The following is a 6,508-nucleotide window of genomic DNA, read 5'->3' as shown; positions in this document are numbered from 1 at the left end:
CCCACAGAGCAGTGCCCCCTCAATCAGGGGTACCCACCCCACAGAAGCAGTGGCCTTCAGGGCATGTTAGGCTCGGGTCGTCCCTCAGTCACATGTGCTGACAAGAGTAGGTTGGCACACTCTGAAATCAGGATGAACTCACTTCAGTTTTTATCTGAAGAGTCTTCTGCTGAGAGAAGTCAGGCTTAGCAGGAAATTTACATCTATCAAATGGGCGATGGTTGGGAAATGAAGCAAGGAGGCCACTAAACTGGGGTGGCTTTGATGCCTTAGCAGCTACATAAGCACCCCCATGCCTAAGTCAGAGTCAATGCACTCAACTCTGAGAAAAAGACACTTAAGGAGATCTACTCACAAACAGACAGCTCAGCTTTCCCAAATGAGACAACCACTTCAGCTGCAGCCAAGCAAATCATCTCACTTTGCTTCAGCATCTTCTCTATAAAGACTTTGCCCCAGCTCCTGTCAGTGAAGTGCTCCTAATCACCTTTGGTTTGGTACTGACTTATTCAAATTGATACATGCTCAAATACACTCGAAAAACATGCCTCAGTCTCTTTTTAACATGGAATAGAAACCCAATTTATAAATGGGAAATATTGGGTATCCAGGGTTTCTCAGGTGGCACTAGAGGTAAAAAACCTGCCTGCCAATGCAGGAGACGCAGGAGACTCAGGTTCAATCCCTGGGCCGGGAAGATCCCCTGGAGGAGGAAATGGCAACCCACTCCAGTATTCTTGCCTGGACAATCCCATGGACAGAGGAGCTTGGTGGGCTACAGTTCGTGGGGTCACAAAGCAACTCAGCACGCACACATGGGGCATCAAGCTGACTTTCCCCTTTGGCCCAGGAAAGAGGTCCTCATTTAGTCTACTAAGAGCAAGAATGAAATAAAGTATCTAATGCCAGTGAATTGTATGTTCAAAAATGATCAAAACGGAAAATTTTATGTTATGTATATTTTACTGCCAAAAGGAAAAAAGGAGGAAAGTAAGATAAACGAAAGACACTGAGGGCAGCAGGGCAGGGCGACAGTATGTTGAAATCCTACACAACCTCCTCGGAAAGGCAGTCACAAAACACTGTCCTGCAGGGCTGTTGACCTGGCTTCACTTCCAGGAAGGCCTGGGTGGGGACCGGCTTTGGGGACAGTAGGCTAATAGGCTGGGGAAATGGGGAGCGGCCTGGAGCTGAGTCAGTAGCAGCAACAACAATCAGACTCTTTCAGCAGGCATTTTTCTCCCACACCCAGCCTTCTACACCGCACTCCCAACAACTCTGTTATGAACGGGGAGGCTAAGAGAAGCATTCTTTGATTTATTTAGTTTTGTCGAAGTATAGTTGATTTACTACGTTACGTTAGAGTCAGGTGTACAGCAAAGTGATTCCAAATATATATATATTCTTTTTTTATATTCTTTTCCATTATAGTTTGCTACAAGCTATTGAATATAGTTCCCTGTGCTATGCAGGAAGTCCTTGTTATCTGTTATATATGTATCTGTTAACCCTAAATTCCTAATTTATCCCTCTCTCCTCTTTCCCTTATAGTAACCATAAATTTGTTTTCCATATCTGTGCATCTATTTCAATTTTGTAAATAAGTTCATTTGTATCATATTTTAGATTCCACATGTAAGTGATATCATATATTTGTCTTTCTCTTTCTGACTTACTTCACTTAGTATGATAATCTCTAGGTCCATCCATATTGCTACAAATGGCATTGTTCCATTCTTCTCATGGCTGAGTAGTATTTTGCTGTGTGTATGTGTATATATATCTCTCTCTCTCCTTTATCCAGGAAGAGCAGTCTATTGGCCAGTTACTGTCAGCAGGCACCATGACAGGAAGGGTATGGAGAATGGCAAGAACTAAGAAACCCGACAGGCTCAGCAAAGGCCTTGATTTATTTCCAGCTCTTAACTTGCAGTTTCCCAGCTGGGGCCGGGAGGAGGGGAAGGAGGCAAGGCGGATCACAGTCACCTGAGGCAGGACCCCTCTGGTTTTACTCGTATGCTGATGCTTGTGAGGAACGAAAGAAGGAAGGAAGGCAGGGCGTCTCCCCTCCCTCCCCCAGCAGCCCCACCTGGCAGAAGCAGGTCTCTAAGGGGATGGGCTGTGGTATGCGAGCAGCAAGCCTGAGCTCAGGAAGCAGCTCCCCCTTCTTGGCATTTGGGAGGAGAAAGAGGAGATGGGTCCCCAACAGTTGTCCTTTTTCATCAACTACATCCCTGATAAGCAGGAGGTGGAGCCCCATAATTCCAGATGTCCCTATATGACAGGCTATCTGCTCTTTCCTCCTGTAGGGGTTTCACCTAGAAATGAAATTCTACCACAATAAAACAAAGCCTTGGGAGTGGTTGAGATGTCTCAGTGCTAGGCAAGAAAAGTCATGGAAATAAGGTGCCGTCTTTCAGAAAGAAAGAAAAAATAGCTTTTCTGGTTCTGGGAAGGATCCATCTGGGATTTCCAAAGAAAGTGGGAATTTGGAGATACAGCCAAGTGATGCCAGCAGCTAGGCAAGATGGCTAGGGGGCAAAATCCATCTTCTGGCCCCTGATGGATAGCACCTCCTCAGTGTGTTGATGCAAAAGCACCCCCACACACAGAGTCACCAGAAGTGCTGTTCATCACTAACATTTTCATTTTCCGACCTGACAAGCCAGGCTTCCTGACAGCTAGCCCAGTATCCAGTCTTCCTGGAGGAGCTTCATCTCTGATGGAGCCTCAGCAATTTGTCCAGAAACATACTTTAGCTGGGGCAGGCAAAAGACCTGAAGGACGAAGAAACACACAAAAGATAGGAGATGAGATGGGGGTACTCCCAGTCTGGTCACTCATTCATCACAGTATGTATCGAGCTCCTGCTGTGTGTCAGGCATTATCCCCAATAACCCTGTCAAGTAGCCATTCTTGTGGGGAGCAGGGTACAGGCTGGTGGAAAAGATGTAAGCTTGGGAATCACCTCTTGAATTCAACTCCTGCTTTGCCATATATCAGTTGGGGAAGCTGGTGGGCAAACAAGTGATCCACTCCAGGAAATGGACAGACTGTTACCACAGCACTAGATCCAGTGGCGGCCAAAACAGCAGGCCTCATGGAGGAGAGGATGCTGGAGGCAGAGTGGAGTTCACTCAACAGACATGGAGAGAAAATGCTCCAGCCAGAATAAGTCATGTTTATGAAGGCAGAAAGACAGACAGGGCCCAGTGCCCTTGGGGGCAACACTCAGAGATACAGACTGGAAGTGACGAGCATCAGAAGTGACACTGGAGCCTGCTTGGGCATGCTGACACAGGGAGATTTCTTCTTGTGGATGAAGAATTATTTGAGAGAGTCTTCAGCAAGGGCAAGATGGATGAGTGGAATCAAGTGTGGAGATGCTATGCTAACCAGGAGGCTATGTCAATAGATGGAATGAGAATAGAGAGGACCCAGTCTAAGTGGGTAGAGGGGTGGGTGAGGGAGAAGGAAGAGCAGCAGATGACGGAGGTTTGGAGAACCATGTAGGAGTCAATGAAATTCACCAATTCAGGGTGTGCAGGAGAAGGAACACACATCTATCAGTGCCTCCACAAGAAATGGGGGGATTCAAAATAGAATAATGCAGAGAGCACTCTCTTTAAAGTACACGTGGGCTTGGTGTAAGAGAGAGACAAGAGCTAATGCAGCGACGGGGGCCAGTAACAGCAGAGAAGATGTGCTTTTAGGCCAGAAGACAAGAGAGAAAACAATTGCCTAGACCAGAAGGGGAGTCTTATAGAGAAGTTCTCTCGAGAGGTTCTACAATCTTTTGGCCAAGATTCTATCCCTTTTGGCCTAGGGACAGCCAACTCAGGTGACCTCACTGGGAGCATGCCAGGGAAATAAATACCTAGTTTAATTTTTCCCTTTCCTCCAAGCATCAGAGGTTCCCATTAGCAAAAGCCATCTGGAGGCCAGCCAGCACAGAAGCACATGGCTGCCATTCCCCAGGGACACACCCTCTGGGACACAGCAGGGCAAAGAAGTGGGGGAGTAGACTTGAGGAGCAAAGAGCTGATTCAAAGTGTACAGCTGAGTGACGGAATCAACAACAGTGAAGAATCTGCTTCTGAGAACTGGAGGACAGGTCAGTGGGCTCCAGTGGATGGTAGAAGACAGCCTAGGGTTAAAGATAGGAACTTGGGCTGAGGAATGACCCCAAGACCTTGCATCTACTTGATGGCCACCTACAAAAGATTGTGAAAAGGAAATCAAAATGGAGTCAGCTTTGCTGAGAGCTCTCCAAAACAGAACCAGGAGGCCACTGAGTAAAGGTGACTTATGCACATCCCAGCCCAAGTAGAATCTAATCTTTTGACCATGTAGTGTCCTGACAAAGGCATCAAGAACTTCTGCCAGAAACTCAAGATATTTATCAGACCCTTACCCTAAAACAACCCACGATGGTCCGTCCCTGAAAGACGAATAAATATTTTCTTTTTGTGTCAGAAGACAGTCTCATTGTTTTTGCCTTTATAACCCCCTGATTGTTTCTTTTCCTCAGAACACTTATTCAATATTACCCAATTCTGTGTTTCCCAAATTGCAATTCTTAAGATCCCCAAATAAAGTTCTTTGTTCTTTGTAGCCTTGATGTTGGTTAGTACGCCACAGAATTACGAGATGACCAGCACTGTGTTCAAGACTAAAGGCTCTGATCTGTGCTCGGAGAGATGGCCACCGGGGTAAGGGTGGCAGTTTCGACCACAGAGCCGTCCACACGGCCTCATTAACCACAGACTGTTGATAGTGGGGTGGGGTGGCGGAGGCAGGGATTAGGCAGGTTGGGAGGTGCAGAATGAGTACAGCCTGATTTGGGGGGAGCGGGTAGGATGCAGGAGAATGTGCAGAGATGAACTCAGTTTAGTGTTTAATTTTTTTTTAATTTAGTTAACGATTTAGTGAAGGAATGAGAGGCTAGATTGGGTAGGTAAGCAGGCAGGAATTCATGAAAGACCTGAGTGCTCAAACTTGGACTTTTAATCAAGTTTGAAGCAGTGGGGACAGGAGAAGAACACAGTCAAGTCTGCTTGGGAGTAGCCTGTTGCAGAGGGATGTTCAGTAAGCAGCATCCAGACAGTAAATTACTGTGAAAAGCTTCTTTTAATGCAGCTTTTGTACTTACAAATGCCAGCAAGTTCCCAACAACGCTGGGGAACAAAGTCCAGGTCCCTGGGGAGGGCAAAAACATGAAAAAGAAAAAATGCAACAATTCATCTCATATTAGGAATCCATCCACCTGGAAAAGATAATATAAGCTCAAAATCCAACACAGCCCTCCTGCCCACTCTGCATTCTGCTATTACAAACCCAAAAGGCTGTGATCTGTGAGGAAGCAAATGGCTGTCTACCAGTCCCTGGAAAAGAGAGAACTCCACAATCCCTCACCCAGGATGAGCCATGGAAACACGTGGAAAATAAAAACTCAGGATGGTCTGAATGAACATCAGAACAGACAGTTGCAGGAGCCATGTGCCTGCCCCACCGGTCAGGACACAGAGGCAGGGGGCTTGCCGACAGGAAGCAGGTATTATTTACAGCCGGTGCTGATTGACGAAGGCGATACACGGAAGCTGCTATATATTAGGTCATAAATCTGAGCTTGCCAATTTCCCACTAACATAGCTCAGGTGTATCCTCCTGGAGAGCCCCGGGGAAGCAAGGGACAGCGGGGCTGGCCCAGTTCAGGCCTGAATCACTCTTTTATTCTCATTAAAGAATAATCCTTCAATTTCTGAAGCTGCAGCAAATATGTGGGTGACATTTTTAATATTATTCTTCAACCCACGATCTTTCATGCATGTGAAATATTTCATTAAAATAAATAAAAGCAGTAATTACAAATAATTCTCTTGGTGGTAGATTGGGGACTCTCTTCAGCTGAAGGACCTATGCTTCTTCCCTCTATTTTTTTTTTTTCTCTTGTTCGATTTAGTGACCGAACATTAACTCTTCTTTCTTTTTTAAAAAAAATATTTATTTATTCATTTGGCTGTGCCAGGTCCTAGTTGCAGCATGAGAGATCTTTAGTTGTGGCATGTTGAACTCTTAGCTTAGCTGTGGCATGAGGGATCTAGTTCCTTGACCAGGGATCAAACCTGGGCTCCCTGCATTGGGAGTGTGGAGGAGTCTTAGCCACTGGACCACCAGGGAAGTCTTGAACACAACTTTTCTTTAGGAAATCCTGAGATCAGCAGGGTATGGAGCACAGTTGACTCCTTTAAGGTAGGGGGTCTTGGGAGGCATGGCTGGCCAGTGACCCGAGGGCATGGGCCAGCTACAAGGCACCAGGGACAGAGCTCTGCCCCTTGCTGCCCCTCAGGAAGAAGGAAACCCCGGCCCCACTTCAAGCTGCCCCGCCCGGAGATAGGAGAAGTCCCAGGGCTTCATTTAGGAACAGACAGGAACAGAGGTTGCTTGTGGCAAGTGAGAAGAATCATGCGTGCAGGCATGCTCGGTCTTTTCAGTCGTGTCTGACTCT

The sequence above is a fragment of the Bos grunniens genome, chromosome 3 (assembly GCF_055505025.1).
Source record: "Bos grunniens cultivar Pamir isolate PY7600 chromosome 3, Bosgru_T2T1.0, whole genome shotgun sequence".
Lineage (NCBI taxonomy): Eukaryota > Metazoa > Chordata > Mammalia > Artiodactyla > Bovidae > Bos > Bos grunniens.
The sequence above is the reverse complement of the archived record's forward strand: the minus strand, read 5'-3'. Positions refer to the sequence as shown.